Raw genomic sequence first — 21,983 nt, 5'->3', positions numbered from 1 at the left:
ACAGTCCAGCCCCTGCTGTGTATCCAGCAGTCTGGCCGTGACCTCAGACGGTGTCCAGCTGTCTGGTTCACTCCGCTGACGAGGGTGGAGGTCAGGAGCAGGCTGCGCCTGGTTGGCTTGGCCTCCCCCCATGGCCTGTTCCCAGCACTCATGTCTGGCTCTGGCTTCAGCTCCCTGCACCTTCTGAGGGTGGCCAGAGTGTGCCAGGAGCTGGGTCACCATGGTGACAGGCCAGGTCCTGCCCTCCCCCTTGTGGGACGAGGGGGGTGCCATTGAGGCCTTCCTCAATGCTTGTCACCCTTGGGCCTGGCCTGACCACGGGCTGTGACAGTCCTCTCTCGGACCCTGGTCGGCTGGATGCTGGATTGGTGGACACTGCACCTGCCCCCAGCAAGCCCGTGATGGGGGATGGGGGGATGGTGGGGTGGTACTTTCAGTGCCTTCCATCGGGCAGAATTGCTGGTCTTGGGGTAAGATTTCCTGCCCCCACCCAGCATTTCTCCTGCCCCCTCCCTGCTGAAGGTGACCCTGAGGCCCGAGGGAGGGAACTGGTGTTGGGTGCTGTGGGGACCCAGGAAGGGTGGGGCCAGAGAGGTTTGCTGTTAGGGAGAAAAGTCGGACCTGGGAGAAGAGCCTGCTGTCACCCATCCTGGTGGCCACCACCCAGCGCCGTGTGGAGGGCTGCTCTGCCCCTTCGCTGACGCCCGAAGTTCGGAACCTGCGTTTTGCCTTCCCCGTCCAGACAGCCCGTAGGAGCCCGTCCGCACGGGGTTTCCGCTGCTTCCCTGGGAAAGGAGCCCTCCCCTGGGCCAGTCTTTCCCGCTAAAGGCAGGCACAGCGCCGTCTGTGTGACGCAGGTGAAAAGCTCAGCTCTGGCCAGAGTTTGGAATTGGGCACACACATGTACACGCTCATGCATGCCCACAGACGTATACATGCCCAACCACACCCGTGTGCACACGCATTCACACACACATGTACCTCCTACATGTACACACATGTACACACACATGCACCCCACGCCCATGCACGCACACACGTGTACACATGCACACACGCGCCCACAGTGTGAAGCCAAGGGGCTCCCACAGGAACACTGTTAGGTGGCGTCCACCCTGGGAGGCAGCTCTCTGTCCACACAGGCTCAGGCCACAGCTCAGGAAATGGCCCCTGATGGCACGTCCCCTCCAGCCTGAGGGTCCTTCCGGAAGGTGGCTTCGTTCCGGACTGTCCCCATTTCCAGCTGTGTTAGGGCTGCTCGGAGCCTTGAACCCAGCGTTTCCTGACTTCCCAGAGCGCGGAGGCCGGGAGAGGCTCCCGTGAGGAGGTGCCGAGGCCCCACTTTTAATTAAATGCGAGCCCCTGGAGGGGGCTCCATCTATCCATCCATCCATCTATCCATCCGTCCAATCATCCAATCATCTACCCATCCACCCATCCATCCATCTATCCATCCAATCATCCAATCATCCAATCATCCATCCATCTTTTAAGCAGTTGGTCAAATTACTTCATCTTTCTGGCTTTAATTTTCTCCTTTGTGAAAAAAGAATCAAGACGCCCATCTCACACAATTGTTGTGAAGACTACGTTAGATGATGTGAGGGAGACAACGGACTCGGAACGGTGCTAGGCCGTGGTGGTGGGTAGGGTAGCTTGGGTTATTGTTTGTGGAGCTGCTCCAGCGTGTTGGGCTTTCCAGCATGGTCCCTAAGAGCCTGGGGCTGGAGTCGGACAGGCCTGGGTTTGTCTTGGCTCTGGCTCCTGGTTCGTGACCTTGGTAAGTTCTTGATCCTCTTTCAACTCTGGTTTCTTCACCTGGAAAGGGGGCTAGTGACTCCTTTTTAAGACTTGGTGAGACAATTAGGTGAGGTATTTGCTTAGTCCAGTACTAGGCCCTTAGTCAAATACGTAGCCCTGGGTCGGCTATGCACTGTGTCCACCAAGGAGACTGTTTATAGTCATTGTCATCGTCTATTCAACAGACGTTTATCGAGTGCTGTCATGGGCTGAATTATGTCCCCTCGAAAACTCATACGTGGAGGTCCTAACCCCCAGGACCCCAGAATGTGTTTGTATTTGAAGATGGGCCCTTTAGAGAGGTGATTGAGTTAAAATGAGGTCATTAGGGTGGGTTCTGATCTGATCCGACTGGTGTCCTACAACAAGAGGAGATGAGGACACAGACACACCCAGAGGAAAGCTGTGAGGACACAGGGAGGGGTGGCCATCTACAAGCCGAGGAGGGAGTCCTCCGAAGGGCCAGCCCTGCTGGACGTGTGCCCCGGACAGAGACAGTTCCTCCTCCCGCTGTGGGTGTGCTGCGAGCGACTCCCAGATCTGCTCTGTGCTCGGCATGCGCATGTTCCATACATCCTTAGTGCGCAGCCTCTGTGCCCCTTCCAGCTGTGGGAGCCATGACTCAGCCTTCTCTTGGGAGCTCTTTCTCTGCCCGAGGGGGAGGCAGGCCAGCAGGCAGGGGTTGACAATTGCCTGCGAGAGCTGCAGGGAGGGGTGCCTGACCCTGGGGAGCGAGGTGTCGCAGAGAGCTGGAAATGGGGGGAGGGGAAGATGCAATTGGGGATGGCCAGGAGGTCTTCTAAGTGCTGGCTTTCACGCTTTTTGGACTGTAGCCACGATCTCAGTTAGCCTTCACCGAGCAGCTAGCCGGCTGACACTCTGTGCTGTAAAGCACCCCGACTCGGTGCATGATTCTAGGGCTCACTCATGTGGCTGGAGCAATCTGGGGGTCCTCGAGGTCACTGCCTGTGCGCTGAGGAACCAGGGCCTCTGTCTCGACGACAGTGGGGCCCTGTGGAAGGGCCCTATGCCGGGAACATGCTGGGGCTCCTGGCAGAAACTTCTCGCTGGAGACAGCCTGGAGCCTGCATGGAGGCGGGGCCAGGCTGGGCAGGAGAGAGGCCTCAGAGGGCAGGAGGCTCACGGGCGGTGCGTGCTGGCACTCGGGTCCTCGCTCATCTCCAGCAGTTCTCGATGAATCCTGAGGATCCTCTGTCTCCCAGGTGGGAGCTCCGCCCTGGATGGCCGTGCCGCTGGACCAGAGGTTCTGAGGCGTGTCCTCCTTTCCCAGGCATTTCTCAGATCCCCTTACACTTAGGGCAGGCCGCTGGCTGGCTCTGGCTGGGGCTGAGGGCAGAAGTGATGCATGTCACTTCCAGGATGAGTTCCCTTGCCGTCCCTCCCCTGCCATAGTGACCCTGAAGGCATGTGCTTGGGTACGGGGCCACAGAAGGGCCCAGACGGGGTTTCTGAGTCTCAGCTTGGGCGGAACTGCCCTGACAGCTGCTGGCCACAGCAAAAGGGAAAGCAGAAAGTTGGCTCAGGAGGTAAGCCACGAGACTTCTTGGCTGCCTGTTACATCAGCAGAGCCTGTCCCGTCCTGACTAATATGATGGTGTTGGTCCAGGGACCCTCTGTTGGGAAGAGGTACTGGGTCTCCTGATGCTTCTGGTGAAGTGGCACAAATGGAACCCCTCCCCCTGCTGACGGCCTCTGGCCAGGTGCAGGGCTCCACGGGAGCTGGAAACTGGACAGGGGAGTTCTGATCTGTGATGTGAGAGTTGGGGTTCCTGGTGAGACCCTGGGTATCAGCATGAGGGTTCAGGGTCAGGAGCAAGGATCAGCCACTAGAAGAAGGATCTGCAGAGGACCAGCGAGTCCCGGGAGAGGGGGCTTCAATGCGTGCCCCTCCCCTGCACTTCTGCAGGGGCTCTGGGGGGCGGCTCCTGCCTGCAGCGCTGCAGCGCAGAGAATTCCCAGAACACAGCCGCGGGGGCTAAATGTCTTCCCCCCAGGAGGCCCAGATCCTTGCTTACACACTGTGTTTTCTAGAAATGGACGTTTTTTTTTCTCTTTTGCATTAAAAACATGAGCAACCTGCTCACAATAATAATGGATGAAGCCTGCACGCCAACAGCCTTGCTATTAGTGGAGGTGGTAGAATTTAAAGTGTTGTCTGCAAGCAAACCGACCGCTTTCATTACAGATAATTTATTCCGGATTAGATCAGAGGAAGAGTTTACGAGGTTTAAAGACATACACACATACACACACACGTGTGCGTGCTCGCCATGCCCGTATGTACGGATATTTATATATCCTCTCTTTGCTCAAGAACAAATGATAAATTATTCACAGCAGTGCGCCGGAAACCCATGGGTAGGCTTGCGGGCGGTCGGTGGGGAGGGCTGGCGGGGAGTGGGGGGCCGCTGGAGCCGGGGGGCGGGGGCGCTGGGGTGGAGGTGCTTGGTCCTTTCGCGTGGATGGTGTAGACCTGGCCGGGAGAGTTCCCAGCGGGGCTGGACCCACAGTCTGTGTCCTCAATCATCTTTGCTCTGGGCCTTTTCATGAGCTGAAGACAAACGGCCAGCGATTTGTGCTTCTGGCTGGCGTTTAGGTGGGAAGATGCCCCGGGGGAGGCTCTGAGGAATCCGTGCCTCGGTGACTCCAGGGGCTCAGAGCCCAGGAAGATAGGAGCCTTTGCCTCTTGAGGGCAGTGTAGGGTTTGCAAAGGCCTTCTGTCATTTCTGACAAATTGACTGGATGCAGTAATTTTACAATTTTACAAATTACCGGATCTGATGGCCTGGCTTTGAACCCTGGCCCAGCACTTAACGGCTGTGTGATCTTGGAAAAGTTCCTAACCTCTCTGTGCCTCCGTTTTCTCCTCCGCAAAAATGAGGGTGGTAATCATGCTGCCCTGCCTCCTAGGGTTGTCGTGAAGATTAAAGAGCACACTGTGTGCAGTGTTCAGCCCCGGCCAGGCAGAGAGGCAGCACTGGAGAGCTGAGTGTCATCGGCGTCAACAGCTTCCGTTTTTGTGGAGGAAATGAGTCTTGGAGGAGGGGGTGAGTTATTGAGGTGCCCAGGCTATACGGGCTGGACTTGACCCTCAGCTTCTGCCCAGCCCGTGTCCCGTTGGGTCTACCTGGGCCACATTCTGGCACCACAGGTGTTGCCCCCGCCCCCAGCCTGTCCCCTGCTCTGTCCTCTTGGGGCTCAGGTCCATCAAGGAGGCTCCCCTGGGCCTGGCCTCCCCATTAAAATGAGCCCTTCCCATCTGGTCCTTCAGGGCCTGCCACGCAGGAGCAGTCACTGTGCAGCCCTCTGAGGCCAAAGGTGTCCTAGGTGTGGCCCCAAATCCTTGACTCCCCAGCCAGGGCCTGTGCCCCATGGATAAACTGGCATCCAGGAACTCAGACCTGAGGAGGGCCAATTGGTGTGTGCGTGTGTGTACATGTGTGCGTGTGTGTGCACATGTACACCTGCATGTATGTGTCAGTGTGCACACATGTCTGTAGGTATCTGTGTACATGTGTAGGTGCATGTGTGCACATGTGTGTGCCTGCATGCACGTGTCTGTGTGCACACATGTCTGTGTGTGCCTGTGTGTAGGAATCTGTGTACATGTGTATGTGCATGTGTGCACGTGTGTGCCTGCATGCATGTGTCTGTGTGCACACGCCTGTGTGTAGGTATCTGTGTACATGTGTATGTGCATGTGTGTGTGCCTGCATGTATGTGTCTGTGTGCACATGCCTGTGTGTGCATGTGTGTAGGTATCTGTGTACACATGTATGTGCATGTGCGTGTGTGTATGTGTGTGCACGGTCTCTCTTTCAGCCGCTCATGTTTCAGCCAGGCCTGGGGGAAGTGTTTGGTCCCAAGGGCCTGGGTGGGGATTTGCTGTCAGGGCACAGCTGGCCAGGTGTCCCCACTTTGAGGAACGGGGCCTCCCTCACGGCTGGTGAGGATCGCAGACTCCACCAGCTGAGCTGAGGACACACTGACAGCACCGGGTGTCCCACTGGTGGTTCTCTGCCACCTCCGCCCTCTTCAGCCAGAAGCAGGGCGGCGGGCATTGGCCCTGGGGATGGGGACAGGGTCCCCTGATGCAGGGCCAGTGCGAGCTCTACTAACCTGGAACGGCCACTCTTGCCCATGGCCCGCAGTTCCCAAATCTTAACTCCTGTAGCTGCCGGCTCCTGGGGGCCAGGTCCGGCTGCCCGGGGCCTCACGGACACGGCCCTTCTCAGTCCTGCGGGGCTGTAGATATTTACTCAGTAATTGTCACACCAGGATTGCACATGCTACAACAAAGCATTAAACTAGTCAAAATACAATCTTTTTATGGGCACAGATTGAAAAATCCATCAACACATACCCATCTATTGCCAGCGCTGACGGGAACCACTGGAAAGAGAAAACAAACGTAAATAAACCTTGTTCAAGCGGGATAAGCTGGACATGGCTGAGAGCGTCCTGGGGCCCATGACCTGGCTCTGACAGGTCCCTCAGGCAGGCAGGTCGGCCAGAGGCATCCCAGGTCGGGGCCAAGAGCAGGCTGCTGGGGCCCGGCTGCTCCTGCCTGCCGCACCCCAGGGCCTGGGGCCTCGCTTCCTCCAGTGCAAAATGGGGTTGAACAGATCCACCTGACGCCCCCTCCAAGACAGGGGGTGGGAGCAAGTAACCACGGGCAGTCAGAGCTGTCGCCCATGGTCTGTTCCCTCCTGTGTTGGAAGGAAGGCTCTCCCTGGATGGACTGAGGCCCAGTTTGCATGTTAACAAGGTTCCAGTACAGTACAGAGAGAAACCACCGACCCCTTAGCTGTCACCCCTCATCCCCCGCCAGGCCTAAGCAGCCACTGATCCCCATTCTGTCTCTGTTGATTTACTGTTCTGGACATTTCGTATAAAGGGAATCATACACCATGTGGTCTTTTGGATCTGGCTTTCTTCCCTCAGCATCATGTTTTCAAAGTCCGTCCACGTCCCAGCGTGTGTCTGTGCTTGGTTCCTTTTTAAGGCTGAATACTATTCCACTATGTGGATGGACCACGTTTCGTTACCCATTCGTCCATTGATGGACATTCGACTTGATGCCGCCTTTTGGTTACTACGACTACCGCTGCTCTGGACATTCACGTACACGTTTCTGTGAGGATGTGCGTTTTCACCTCTCTTGGGTGAATACCCAGGAGTGGAATCGCTGGCTCAGGTGGTAACTGGATGTTTCACCTTTTGAAGAACAGCCAGACTGTTTCCCAAAGTGGCTGCACCATTTTACACTCCCGCCAGCAAGGTACGAGAGTTCCAATCCCCCCACATCCTCGCCTGCACTTGTTGTGACCTGGCGCCCTGATTATCATCGTCCTGGTGGCGTCTCTGTGGTTTGGATCCGTGTTTCCCTGATGACTAATGATGTTGAGCATCTTTTCACGTGTTTATTGGCCGTTTGAGTGCCTCTTTGAAGAGATGCCTCTTAAGTCCTTTGCCCATTTTAAAATCGTGTTACTTCTCTTTTTATTGCAGAGTTGTACAAGTTCTTTATATAATGGAGGTACAAGTTCCTGATCCGAACAGGCCTAATTACCTTTTCAAATCACACGTAGGAAGAGAGGGTGTTGAGCAGCCGGCTCTGCCCCCTCCAGCTCCGGGTCCTCCTGGAACATTTCCTGACTTCCAGCTGACCCAATGGCTCACGTCTGTCCAACCCTGAGAAGCCCCTCTCCACCCGCGTGGCCTCGCCCTTCGCCACCTCCCACTGGATTATGTGCCTCTCGCTTTCCAGGTGCCCCGCTCACCTCCTGGCCCTGAGACCCAGCCACCTTTCAAACGGCTCCCGGGGCTCGCCTCCTTCTGGACGGTGCCCACTTGCCTGGCCATCCAGGCTTCTGCCAGCTGCGTCCACACGCTTTGGCCACAATGACCCCGTCTCCCCTCGAAGCCCTTCCTCATTTAATCCCCAGCACCCACCAGTGGGCCGGTTATTTCCACATCCTGAGATGAGAAAGCCACAGTCCTGAACAGTGGCCCAAAGTCGCGTGGCTGGTGAGCAACGGAGCTGGATTCAAATTCAGGCTGGACCTCTGGACCCACTGATCCGCTAGGAGGAGGCGGCGGCCCTCCGCCTCTTGCCTCGGGCGGGCCCCCGAGAGCATTTAGCTCCGTCGGCAAGAAAATGACGGGTCAGGCGTTTATTTTTTCTCGCAGCCAGAACAACCCTGTGTCTGTCACAGCTGAGCAAATTTATAATAGCAGCTCAGCTGACAGACCACACATTGCACGTGCAGCTTCCACGACCCGCCCTTTGCACAGCTTCCAGCTGATTAATAAATTAAATCAGGCCATCAAGCTACCCCCAGCACGCCGGCCGCATGCCCCCCCTGCATCAGGTGCGGGACCGCCTCACTGCCGCAGGGTGCAGGAGGGCGGCTGGGTGGGCACCGCGGCCGGGGAGGAGGGCAAAAGCTGCCCAATGAGCATTTAGGGCTTTAGGAGACATCCCTGCCGTGCATGTCATGCAGCAGCTGGTGCAACGAGAGGTCGGAGGCCCCAGGAGCGAGACGCGGGCTCCTTGACTGGGATGGGCCCTGGCGCCCTCGGGGCCTGTGAGCCCGGCTCTGGGCGGCCTCCGTGGGCCCCGGGGCTGGATCACCATTACCGATGATGTTTTATTTCCTTTGTCCTCAGGGTTGACATGTCTCAGCACAGCCGTAATCCTGATGTCACCGATTCTTTCTTTCTTTAAAGATTTTGGTATTTCTTCATCATGGATTTTTTTTGCATTAGTTTTTGACTTAAAATGTATTGCATTAAAATATCTATCTTGATTCCTGTATTTGGTGTTGCCTCCTTAAGTTTTGCGCCCAAGGTGCATGCCTCACTCTGCTCCCCCTAGTCCGGGTGCTGTGTGTCCAGGGCCTGCGGTCAGCCAGGGAGGTGGACGTGCAGTGGGGTGGGCTGGAGTCCCCAGGGGCCTGGCACTGTCTCCAGGTCGCTGACGGCACCTCGGGGGTCCTGCAGGAGAGGCCAGTGTCTTCCTGGCCCAGGGCTGGGGGAAAGGAAGAGGAGGGGCTGGTGCCTGGGGCACCAGAGACGAGGGGTGTGGGGGCACAGGTTTCCAGGTCGATCAGGCACAGCTAGTCTCACTGTGGCCCACGCTGACTCAGACCATGCCGGAAAGGGACTTCTGCGAGACAGAGCTGAGCTAGCTGTGTTGACGGGGTACAATTCCATCACGCAGAGTGAGTAATTAATTAATGTGACCACAATCATAACCATTAGGCTTTGGGGGATCAGGCAGGGCTCCTGACCTTGGGCAGCAGGTTTCCCCCATGCGAGCCCAAGAGTCACCTCCTTAGTGGCCGTCCACGATGGTTTCAGCCTCGCTCTCGGCAGAGTGGCGCCCACCTGCTTGCAGGAATGCACGCTCCATGCAGGACCGGTCGCTGCTCTGGGGCTGATACCTGTCCTCCCCACACTTCCCGAGCTGTTGGCCTTCCTTCCATGAGTGTCATTCCTCTCCCACAGGGGACCCCCCCCTCCCCCCCCACGCCACTGGAGGCCTCCCTGACTCACCTGGAGGAGCCAGGGCTCCAGCTGGGGGCCCGATCCCCTGGCCTATGCACATGATTCCCCATCACCCCCCCACCCCAGTGTGGTTTCTGCAAAGTATTTACAAACTTGCCTCTCTCTCTGTCTCCATCTCTTTGTCTGTCTGTCTGTCTCTCCGTCTCCATCTCTCTCTCTCCCTGCCTCTCTCTCTCTCCGTCTCCCTCTGGTTTCATGGAACCATTGGAAACTAAGATGCAGACCTCTTGATGTTTGAAGGTTGCACCTCCTAAGAGAACGTTCTCTTACACAACCACCATATGGTATCAACCGAAAAGTCAGTAATAATTCCCAGCTCTATGGAAAAGCCAATCCGTATGAAAATGCCCAAAATGCCCCCAAAAGTCTTTCATAAGTATGTTTTGAACTAGAATTCAATTAAGTTTCACACAATTTATTTATATCTCTTTAGTGACTTTTAAGCTAGAAGGTTCACCCACTTTATTGTGACACTCACTTTTTAAAATTTATAAATATAATTTTTATTTTCTAAAAGCCTAAAACTGTTATTTACTAATTCAGTACACGAAATGACACTAGGACTTAAGCCTGCGTAAATTAATAAAAGATCCTTAACTAAATTGGATCCGGAGGGCCTGCAGGGACAGCTCTCACCCCATCACACATCATCAACTACACCCAACAGGAAGAGACAGACTCGCATCTTCAACAAGAATTAAAACTGCTTACTACTAAGGAAGACTTCTCTCCCCACCCAGCAACAGCCCAGCCAATCAGAAACGCCACAGCTCAGCCAATGAGGAGCCATCCCCGCCCTGATCTGTTCCTCTCCCCCAACGGACTTCCCTTTAGAGCAGCCCTGCCCTCTCCCCCTTTTCTCTATAAAAGCAGCTCCCTCCTGTGTTCTCTAGATTTGCCTGTGGTTTCCCTTGGCATGCATATCCCAAATTGCAATTCTTTCGGCTATTCCCGAATAAACTCATTTTGAGATAAAATAACAGGCAAATTTGCTTTTTAAGTTGACAAGCCTTAGAGATTAGAAGGAGTGCAGTCAAAGATGCAAAATTAAATCTTAATGTATGACATTTTTTTTTCCCAAAGAGCTCAAGCTGGTGGCCTTACAGCATGTCCCACCTTCCAGCTGTTCCCTGAGGTTGGGCCAGCTTGTTCCTCCAACCCCTGTACTTGCTGAAACAGGAAGTTAGCTTAAAGGCTCCATCAGATTCAGGCTGCACATTTCTGGCAAGAGGACTGTGGGTGGGGCTGGCTCCCAGCAGGGCCAAAAGCATCAGGGGCTCGAAGCACTGATGCTAAGAGTGGTCACTTGGTCCAGGTGCCAACCTTAAAGAGGTGTGACTTCCTTTTGCCATTAGCAAGTGGTCTGTGGGGTGATCTTTTTTTCTGTTTGTCTTAATTTTGTTTCAGGAAGATATAGAAGCAGAGATACGTCAAAACTATTTAGCAAAAATGTATTTGGAGAATCTTCCCTCCGCCACTCCTCTCCTCTTCCCACCTCCCCCCACCTAGGGAACCATTGCTATTCGTCTCCGGTCTATCCATCCAGATGTTCTTTTGCACGAACAAGCCTATAGCCGCATCATTTGGCTTCCTCCTTCTTGCACTGAGAGCATCACGTCGTGTTGCCCTTCCTCCCTCGCTCAGGGTGTACCTGGGCGATTTGCTCCATCTTCCCCCAGGGTGGGGACGGAGGGGTCTTCTCAGCCCCTTCCAGTTGGGTTGTATTAAGCGGGATGATACTACCCGGCTCTTTCATGCTTGTGGTGGAGCAGCTCCAGGGCAGCTCCTGACGGTGCCGTGAGGGCCCCGAGGATCAACGGGAATGCCGCTTTGTGAGACCCACATCCCTCGCCCGGGTTGGCCTCCTCCTGCGGCCTCCTCTGTGGGGCTCGGCAAGCCAACCTGGGGGCAAGAAGTGGAACCTCTGTGTGACCGAGGTGGATGCTTCTCAGGCTCGTCTCTGATGAGGACCATTTTCTGCCTTTTTCTAACTGTCACCTCGTTTTGCCCAGTTTATGTCAGGTTATTGGTCTTCTTCTCACCGTGGGAGATCCTTTCTTGTTTTAAGGAGATTAACCCGTAGCTACTAACAGATTCCCCTATCTTGTCTTTTGGCTGATTATGGAGGGTTTGGGGGAGTTTATTTGCCATGCGAGATTTGAAAGAAAAATTTACATTAACTCCTAAAGCCAATGGGTTTAACCGTTAAGAATGAGGGTTTTGGAACCAGACAGAGCAGGGGCATGTCGCCGCCCTGCCAGGTGGGGTGACTCGGGCAGTGTCTGAATATCTGCATGTCTCCCCAGGGGAGTCTCCCCGACCTGGCTGAAATGGGTCTCAAGCTCCTCGGAGCCCCGGCACCTTCCTTTCAGGCCCTGGGAGGTGGAGGGTGGAGAGTCTGGAGAAACCTCCCCCCACTGAGTGTTTCTTCAGACCAGCCAGAGGGGCTGGGCAGGCCCCCTGCTAGCCGGCTGCGTGTGATCGAACCGGTTCCCAGGCCGCGCCTGGACAGGGGCCTCCTCCGGTGCGCTCTGTGCTCCCAAACTGTCTGGCCCTGTGAAGCCCCCTGCATCCCGCTGCCTTTTGCTGACCTGCGGGACTGAGGGCTCTGATCTTTGCGGGGTTCAGAGTGGTGATCATCTCCTGCGGCAGGATCCTCTGGGTATCCCCAGGAGACCAGGCAGGTGATGGGGCCTTCCTGCTCCCCAGGGCTCTGTGTGGCCTCCACACAAGCCGCGGGGCCTCATTGAGAAGCAGAATGGGGTCTTTGACATTGGTCATGTCTGAGTTTACTGTTCAGACAACTGGGCCGGGAAAATGGGGACCACAAGGGCCTCTTGCCAATCCCGCACTGGAGAGAGGCCATCCACAGGGATCCACATCCATCAATCCCTTCGGATGTGGCGTCTCACCTGCGTGTGGCTGGGAGCATCGGCTGGGAGCAGGGCCTCTCCCTCCATGGCTCATAAGGCCCTGCCGGGCCTGTCTGCCTCGTGAGCCTCCGGCTCCTCCCCTGTGGGATGTGCTGAGACTCTCCTCCCGGGGTCGCTGTGAGGACTGAGTGGGCCTGCATGCCGCACTCACCACCGTACAGCCGGTGGCAGTCACTCAGGTGAACCCTGCCTCATGGGTGCTGCCTAGCTGGATCAGAAGTGCTCCCGTAGCAAGGCCAGCATTGGCACCTTCGTTCTTGTCCTCTCTCAGGACCCTTCCTTCCTCCCTGCCCCTTTACCGTGAACTTTTTGGTTTGGACACAGAGCAGGTGCTCCGAAGCCTGAGTGGGAAGAAGCTGTAAGAGCCCCTCTGATCTCTGTTGCTCCTGCCACCACCACCAAAGGCCTGGTGACGCTGGACCCGCTCCCACGCCAACCGCCTACACCCTGTATCCTTAGTCTTTGCAACACGTGACATGAAACTGAAGCCGGAAAGCAGGAGCCTCAGGCCAGAGTGGCCCCCTTACAAACGGGTGGGAGAGGTGCAGGGGTGTCTGACCGATGCTGACACCTCCCTGCCCAGCCCTGTGGACCCCCTGTGCCCTCCTGTGCCTGTGAGTGGGGTTGGCCCGGGAGCTCTGGCCCGAGTGGTGTCCCTGTGCACCTGTCTGTGGTGAAGAATGGCACATTCCCCTCCTTCAGCCGTGCACCCCAATCATGCCCATGTTCCCATGTAGGTGAGGGCCAACTGGGGAGTCCTGGCTCCTGGACGTTGGCATTAGTGCTGGCCACAGGCTGCCAAGCACCCTCATGCTGTCAGCTGCATCTCTGATCCCCAAACCACTGTGCCAGGAGGCAGGGTCTTCCTTTCCAGACAGGAGGAGGTTGGGGCCTGTCCTTGCCACACTCAGAGCCCAGGGGAACTGCGAGGGGGGCCATGGACTGTGCTGCCAAAGATGCCACCTGGCCCTAAATCCCAGCTTTCCTACCTCAGACATCCAGCCCACGGGCTCCACCATCCTTCTCCAAGGGCTCCAAGGCCCACCCAGTTGGCTCTTGCTGGCCCTTGTACGGCCAGAGGGATGAATCCTAGCCGAACCTCCCCCCTCACCTCCTGGTGCTACTTCAGGCGTTCCCAGCCTCAAAATGGCCTCAGACGGAAGTGGGAGCCCACGGCTCCTTTCCCCACTCGAGGTGCACAGCACAGGGAGAAGCAGCCCTTTGGGAGCTGCCTGGCTGGGCCATGCCTTCGTCCACCCCCAGGGGCCCCGGGAGGATGGAGCTGTGTAACCAGTCAGCAAGGAGAAGGTACGTGTGGTGGGGGCTCCAGCCGCCGGGCCTTGGGCTCCAGCCGCCGGGCCTTGGGAAGGAGGAAGTAGGAGTGGATCCGCCAATCACCCCTGCTCTTGGTGGCCTGGCCTTGTCGTGTGAAAGCAGGTGGCTCTGCCCAGGGCCAGGAGAGCTCCATGGTGCAGTCTGGGGACCTGCCTTCTTGTCTGAAATCAGTGGAGAGAAGAGCCCCACTCAGCTGGGGCAAAGCGAGAGGAGTGGGGAGGCGGAGGATTGAGCACTATGGGGTGTAGCCACCCTTGGCTAGAGGCATCCCGCGTAGGGCTGCGGTGGGCACGGGCTTTCTGTGTCCTTGCCCTTGGAGGTGCACCCTGTTCACACGCAGGGTCCAGGTGTTCCTCACGTGGGCAGCAGGCATCTGACATATACGGAAGGGCAGGGTGGATGGGGGCCAGGTTGGCACCATCATGTCACAGGGGAGGCCTGAGCCCAGGGATGCGGGGTCCCTGCATGCGCCACCACAAAGCAGAGCAGGGGGCAATATCGAAACTGGGTCCCCTGACTCCCAGGGACTGCCGCCCTTTGCCCAGGCCTGGCTGTGGGGCTCTTGGGCCGCAGGTCTCCTCACCTGTGAGTGACATGAGGCCAACGCAGCCCATGAGCTGGGCCTGGGTGGGCGGGACAGGACAGGGCAGGGTCTGTGTGGCAGTGGGTGACAGCCCGTCTTTGCAGCTGGCCTGAATGAATGCCAGCCCCATCCTCTTGCATCGTCTCCGTGGGGAGAGCGGTGAACAGGGTGAGGGACGCCGACCAGGCTCGCCTGCTCTGGTCTCTTTCTGCTGCTTTTGCTGTCTGGGTCTGTCTCTCGGATTGACTTGTAGTATTTGATTCTGTACCAGACCCTTGGTATGGAAGCTTGTCACAGCTCTGGGTGAAATTTTCTACGCCTGGTGTTTTCTCTGTGGGGAGATGCTAAATTACGGATTCAGTTCCCTTAATGGTTATAAGACTATTTAGGTTTTCTCTTTATATGCAGTCAGTTTTGGAAGGCATGTTTTAAATCTTAGAATTTGTCAATTTCATCTAAACTTTCAAATACATTGGCATAAAGCTTCTGTTTATCGATAGAATATTCTCTTAACTCTTTAGCCATGGTTACATACGTAATTATGTTTTAATTCCTAATACTTTTTATTCTTCCATATTTTGTTTTATTCATGATCAACATTTCCAAAGATTGGTCTCTTTCATCCATTTCCCCTGTGAACCGGTTTTGGTTTATCCGATGCTCTCTGGTGTGTGTTTTTCTACTTTATTCATTATGCAATTTGTGCTCCTTTCTTTGTTTCAGTCTGTTGTTCCTTTGCTAATTTTTGAGATGGATGCTTAGCTCACACATTTTCAGCTTTTCGAAAATAATCATTTAACACTATAAATTTCCTTGTAAATATTGTTTGAGCTGTATTTCTCAAGTTTTGACATGCAGTATTTTTGTTTCCTTTAGTACTAAATATATTCTAATTTCTATTTTGGTGCCTTCTTTGAAGCATGAGTTACTTAGAATTATTTTTCTTGATTTCCCAACATAGAGTTTTTCTAGTGTTCCCCTTGTCGCTGATTGCCAACTTAATTGCTTTGTGTTCAGAGAATGTGGTCTGGATGTTCCTAAAGCTTTTGTATTTGCTGAGCCGTGTTTTCATCCCAGCATGTCATCAATTTTTAAAAACATTTCCTTTTGTGCTGGAAAAGAATGTGCGCTCTGAAGTTGGGGGGGTGCCCGTTTGAACTGTCCATTAGGTGGTGCGTGTTTTAATTAGATTATTCAACCCTCCGGTGTGGCTCCTGGGTTTTTGATGTGTCAGTTATGAGAGGTGCGTTAGCATCTCCACCGCGCGGGCGGATGCGTCCCTCCTTGGAGTGCTGTCGGTCTTCACCTCGTGGACGCACCATCACCTAAGCTGAGAATCGTTGCGGCTTCTTGGTGAAGTGAACTCTGCTGTGTGCATGGTCCCTTCCTGTCTCCAGTGACGCTTGTGCCTGGAAGGTCTATTGTATCTGGTACTCATGAAGCCACCTCAACTGTCTTTTGGCTACAATTGTCCAGTATCCTCTGTTCCAGCCTCCCATGTTCCCCGAGTCTATGTTTTAGATATTCTCTTTTCCAAACAGCATAGAGCCATTTTCTATCTAGGGCAACACTGTTGCATCCAACTATGCATGTGCTGCTTAGTGACATACCGGATTTATTTAACTAATCTCCTTTACTGCTTTTTACCTGTCTGTCTTTTCTCTCCTCCCTCCCTCTCCTTCTTATTTCTTTTGGCCTTTTTCCCCTCATTCTCCCCCCGCCCCCATTACTTTGGATGTTGTGATCTATATTTCTATTCTTTTGGTGTTTGGTCAGCTTAGAAGTTTCAACACGCCTAACTTCTCAAGGATGAGCTGAGTCAGGTCCACACTGTGCGTCCGAATCTTTGGGGGCTTTAGGGCACGGGAACTCTCCGCCATGTGTTCTCTGCTTCCGGATTGTGGGTCCTGTTGGCTTTTGGTAAGACCCCTTTGGCAACATACGTTCTTGCTGTTGACGTGCTGGCTCCTTCAGTGTTGTTCCTTTAGATCTGGACACAGGCCCACCACCTGCTGGCCTCCCCCTCCCTCTGACCGCTCCCGTGTCCACCTGGGGCCACCTTCTTTTCAGGAGGAGAGAGGACAACGATGGTGGGGGGTCAGATTTGTCTTCTGAGAGCCTGGGGTTTCCAAGAGACAATGAGATCAGGGCAAAAGGCTTCTGAAAAATCTTTTCTTGAATCCAGGGCTCTCAGAAGAGGAAAGTGAGGAAGAAAACACCTTTTTCCTAACTCTCACTATTCTGGAAGCTTCTATGGGAGAGGAATTTCCTCTTCCCCCTCAGGCCTCCCCACAATCTTGTGGGTGCAGATCAACGCCTCTGTGAGTCATCTGCACCGAAATCATCCTCAGGAAACGGTCTGTGCCCGAGCAGCCTCCTCTCTGGCTACCGGCCTCACTGTCCACGGCCTCTGTCTTCCCGGTGCTCTCCCAGGCCCCGGCTGGGAGTCCTGATCCCCTGTCCTGGGAAGGAGACTCGGCCCGACAGCCGCCATCTTTCTGAGAGCGTCCTGGGGGGCTTTACGCACCTCGGCTCTGATGACTCTCACCCTCTTCCGGCCGGAGGTCCTGCTGCTTTCCCCAACTCAGAGATGGGGAAACTGAGGCTCGGAAAGATTAAGCCCAAGGCCACGGCCTGCACGTAATTGGTGCGGGCAGCCTTGACCCTACTCTCTCTGGCTGCAGAGCCTCAGCTGACTGCTCTGCCCGAAACAGACCAAGGGCGGGTGTTGGCGGTCCACTTTCCCTCCTGTCCCCTCTCCCTTCTGTTCCTCCCTCCCGCGCCCGGGGTGCTGATCTGTGGCAAACACTCCCCTCGGCTCTCGGTGCCCTCTGGCTTCGGTGGCGAGGCCCCTCGGGCAATCGAGAATGCTGCTCCTTCCAAGACCCCTCCTGTCTGGGTTCAGGGGAACACCCCCACAGCCCTGCCCTGCCCCTCCTGGTTCTGGAGCAGTTACAGCCTTGTGGTCTCCCCACGCCCCGCCCACAGTGCCGTAAATCATCAGTTACCCAGGTTGACCACGTGTCTGCTTCCCGCTGGGACCGACTGATGCACACAGAGCCGGGAATCACACAGAAGAGGAAGCGAGAGAGGTACTTGGAGACCCAGCATGGCACCAGCCTTGTGCAAATGTGAGTTCAACGTGAGTTACAGCAGCAAGGATGTCTGCTAGTCGGCAAAGACGAAGCCATTTGATGGTGAGGCATGGAGTCCATGCGCGCCACTGGGTGCAACCCCTTCGGAGAGCAATTCAGCAAAACCAGTAAGGCTGATGGTGCCCACTTTCCCTGACCCGGTCCCTTCGCCACCGATGCTCTCGCACGATGCCCAGTGGGGGCGTTGCAGGAGGTTCAAGCAGGGCTGCGCGGTCGGCAACTGTGAAACGTCGAGCACGACCTGAGAGCTCCAGGAGGAGGAGGACGGATAAGCAGAGGTCTGTGCATGCAGTGGGATCGCAGGCAGTGGAGAAACGACGGGCTACCGCCACCTGCACCCACGTGGACAGGCCGCCCTGAATGAGCAGAGCACGCCGTGAAGGCCCACAGACCGTGACGCCACTTGTGCCAGCGTTGAAGCCCCCAGGGCAGCGCTGGGTGTTGTTTAAGGACACACACGCGTGGGGCAGAAATACGAAGCCACTCGTGGCCGGAGAAACATCAGTTCCAGGAGGGCTGTTCCTTCGGAGAGCGAGGGAGGAGACGGAAAGAGGAGGGTGGCGAGGGAAGCTGTCTCTGATGCTTTATTCCTGTCAAAAGAGAGACAGTTCTGGAACATATGGCAAAATGTGAGCATCTGTTAAATCTGGGTGGTGGGTACATGGGTGTTTTTCGTGTTAATTTTCGAGTACTTGAAATATTTCATAACCAAAAGCATTATTTCTAGAGGCTTCTTAAGGAGAGCAGGGGGCTGGGGCCCGTGGAGGAGGCAGCTTCTCTGATCCACTTGGGACTCAGCTGTGTTTAGGCAAAGCTGGGCTGGGCTCACCTGGGCAGGGGCGGCTCTCGGCCCTGTGTCTCGCTGGGGGGGAAGGGTCTGCATACACTCACCAGGAGAGCATTTGTAGGGGCACGGAGCCCTGCGTCAGAGTCAGAATCTTGTCTCCCAGTCGCTGGGCACCCAGGGCAAGCCTCTCAGCTCTGAGCCTCAGTATTCTCATCTGTAAAATGGAGCAACGCTCCCCCTTGGGGTGACTGGGAGGAGCAAGTGAGAAGATGTTTGCAAAGCGCTCAGGGATGCACAAAGGTTGCCGTGGAATATGTAAAATTCCTTATGCAAGGCCACACTGCCTCCCTAGAAAGGATGAAATGAAAACGGAACAAAGTCCAAAAGACTTACGTAAAGTATGAGTTAGAACTCACCTGTGCGATTGTCACCTATCCAATGGGCAAATCTCACAGAGCCCGCAACACGTGGCTGGAGAGAAGGCAAATTGGTGCGATCCTTATGGAGCGGAATTGGCCATATCTCCCACGGCTGAGCATGCGTTTATGCCTGACTCAGAGTCCCACGTCTGGGAAATTACCTGCGGCTACTCCTCCAAAAATCCAAAGCCATGTGTGCACAAGGGCATTCACTGCAGCACGGTTGGCATTTGCAATATATTGGAAGCAACCTACGTGCTCACACCCAGGGGCAGTGTGGAAGGTGCCACGGCTCGTGCGCACGGCACACCACGCGGCTTAGAGCAGAACCAGGAAGCGCTCTGTGAATGACAGGGGGCGAAAGCGTCCCGAAGTGCAAGATGTGTGTGCCTGCGTGTGTGTTGCTTCATTTTCTAACTTATTTCAGTGAATAACATGACCACACTGCAGGGGATAAAGAGCTGAGTCAAGTGATCTTGAACAGTCTTTTGACCCCACGTCCTCAGTCTAAAAGCAAAAAGAACTCTGTTAGCAGCAGCTATCAGGTTTGTTTCTCTGGGTGGGATGGGGTTGGGATTTCGAAGCTACTTCCTGTGTCTTCTTGGATGGAGCAAAGGCGTAACCTCTGAGGTCAAGGGTGACGTTGGAGATGAGGGTTACACACATGGAAAGCAGTCAGGTTCCATTGAGCTGCGGCCTTGAGCTGGACTTCAGGGGTGGACGTGCCTCTGTGAACATCCCCTGTGTTGTCCCCGAGAGGCCTGGCAGCAGCACACGGGGACCAGCAGCCCACGGGGTGCACGGACAAGACGCCTCGTCCCCACTGACTTCCTGCCACAAACGCACAGCCTGCGTGTAGTGTGATGGAACATGGGACAAACCTGAGAGGGACATTTGACAAAGTAATGGCACCGTGCTCGTCAGAAACCTACACATCAAGGAAGACAAAGACGGGGCGAGGGGCTGCTCCCCGTCAAAGGGGCTGAGGAGCTGTGATCCCAAGTGTGACACTGGATCCTGAGTGGACCTGGGACTGAGAGAAAACTAAAGCTTTTAAGGACGGGATGGAGATGACGGTGACGTGTGAATGCAGGCTGCGTGTAATTTGATGATAACACGGGAATATAGGTTTTCTGGATTTCCGTAATTGTATTGGTGGTTATGCGAGAACGTGTCTTTGTTCTAAGAAATGTGCACTGAAGTGTTTAAGGGTAAAGAAGCATCGTGCCTACAATTTACTTTCAAATGGTCCTGAAGAAAATCATCCATATGCACACGTGAGGGACCGTGACAGGGAGATAGAGAAAGAGGTCAAATGCTGAAACAATGCGGCGGAGTGTAGACGGAGCTCAGTGCATTATTTTTGCAACTTTTCTCTAAGTTTGGAATCAGATCAAGTAAAAATTCCAAATAAATAAAATAAAAAGTTCCAAAAACAAAGAAAGAAAGGAAGCAAGGAAGAACAGATGACGACAGAGGTGGCAGCACCACGGCGGGTACCACGGGGTGCACCTAGATGCAGGGTCAGCTGGTGTGTCGGTCTGTCTGTCTGGGTGACTGCCCGGTGGCCGCAGGGGCAGAAGGGCTGTGAGGGGGCCATGGATCCCCTAGCACCTCTCCCTCAGATAAAGGCCCCCTGCCCAGCCGCCTGTGCCCCAAGGGGCCGTGGTCCCTGTCACACAGTGTTCCCTGCAAATCAGTTTGCTGGCCCCTCTGCCTGGGCAGGGAGGGCCGAGGAAGAGGTGTGGGGCACGGAAGACGCGCCCTTCTTGGCCACAGGCCAGAGTCCCAGCTGTTTAAAAGAAATTCCAAGGTGCGTTGATTTTCCGAGCTTTCTGAAAGACCCTGGGAGGGAGGTTGGGAAGGAAATCACTCCGAATGGGACCCCCGTGCGGCTGGGTCAGGAGAGCAGCGTCTGAGTCCACGAACGCCTGCTCACCTCCTTCCGCTTCCTCTCCTGCCTCTCTTTGATCAGCGCCCCTCAAGGAGGGCCCGGGAGGAGCAGACCGTGGAGACAGCTCTCTGCTTCTCCAAAAAAAAGAGGCTTGAAAAACAGCCACAACAAAACCCCCTGCATAGAAAGCAAATATTAGCATATTGGATCATGCTTTCCTACTGACAGTCTCCTGGCATTCAGAGAAGTTTCTAGTGGAAATAGTTGTCCCAAGATGGGATAAAATTTGCATGTGAACATGGTAAAGTAGGAGAGATAGGGCTTGAGCTCAAGCCTGGTCCTTGGGTGCAGGCATTCCCGCCCCCCCACCAAAGCTTGGGGAACACCAGGTGGTTCCCCTCCCCCGCTCCTGGCAGAGCAGCCGTGCCTGCAGGGAGCAGGGGGCTCAGGGGCCAGTGGGCCATTCTCCCAAGAAGCACCCTGGAGAGGCCCCTGGCCCACTGGCATGGCACAGGGTTCATTCCCGAAGGCCTGGCCGCCACAGTCTGTTGGCGCAGAGCTGCGAGCTCTCCCGGAGGCCTTTCCACCTGGCCTGGCCAGACCATCTGTTTCGATGGCTACACAACAGCAAGGGAGTCTTCTCAAGTCCCCGGGGCTTCTCTGACTCAGAGAGAGACGACAGAGATGTCAGAGGGCGAAATCTGTTGCTACTCTCGTGCACAAGGGCAAAGTCAGAAGATGCCTCATGAGGTGGTGCCAGGAGGGGTTTGTAGTGCTCTCACTGTGGCTTAGTTCTCATGGTGAGGAATGCCATTGTGAGCAGACAGCCTGCTCTTTGCAAAGGCTTAGGACAGAATACATCCAGTCCCTGCATCCCCATCTATCCATTACCCATCCATTCATCCATCCATCCACCATCCATCCACCCGTCTCTCCATCTATCCATCCATCCACCATCCATCCACCCATCCACCCATCCACCTATCCACTCATCCATCCACCCACCTGCCGTCCATCCATACATCCCTCTACCCATTCATCTATCCACCATCCATGCATCCATCTATCTACCGTCCATCCATCCATCCATCCATCCATCTACCCATCCATCTACCCATCCATCTACCCACCGTCCATGCATCCATCCCTCTATCCATTCGAATATCAGACTGTACCAATCACACACAAAAATGTACAGGAGACAACTCTGTTGTCTTCATGGGGTTTGGGGGTGTGTATTTGTTTGCACACATGTCCGGGGGTTTACACGTGCAGGAAAACACAATAGATGCAGGGAAATATTGAGAGAAGCAGGCACGGGTGTGGTGGGGCAGAGACTGCACAGGGAAGCACGAGCAGTGAACCCCTTATCACATCCTGCGTCACCCACCCAAACTCACATGGGTTAGCGGCGGGCCCAGGGATTTAACAATACAGAGTCAGAGAGTTACTAGCAACTGACTTCTATAAACCACAGCATTTTT

The 21,983-nt window shown here is 55.0% G+C and overlaps 1 long non-coding RNA gene across 1 annotated transcript; it reads left to right on the top strand.

Annotated features, from left to right (window-relative positions):
• Positions 1 to 4,064: 4,064 nt before the first annotated feature.
• Positions 4,065 to 8,639, top strand: LOC138920699 (uncharacterized). Its single transcript, XR_011432355.1, has 4 exons — positions 4,065 to 4,179; positions 4,732 to 4,868; positions 5,093 to 7,102; positions 7,333 to 8,639. It is a non-coding gene; the product is annotated as an uncharacterized lncRNA (long non-coding RNA).
• Positions 8,640 to 21,983: the final 13,344 nt, after the last annotated feature.

Source organism: Equus caballus, chromosome 25 (genome assembly GCF_041296265.1).
Source record: "Equus caballus isolate H_3958 breed thoroughbred chromosome 25, TB-T2T, whole genome shotgun sequence".
Taxonomy (NCBI): Eukaryota; Metazoa; Chordata; class Mammalia; order Perissodactyla; family Equidae; genus Equus; species Equus caballus.
The sequence above is the reverse complement of the archived record's forward strand: the minus strand, read 5'-3'. Positions and strand labels throughout refer to the sequence as shown.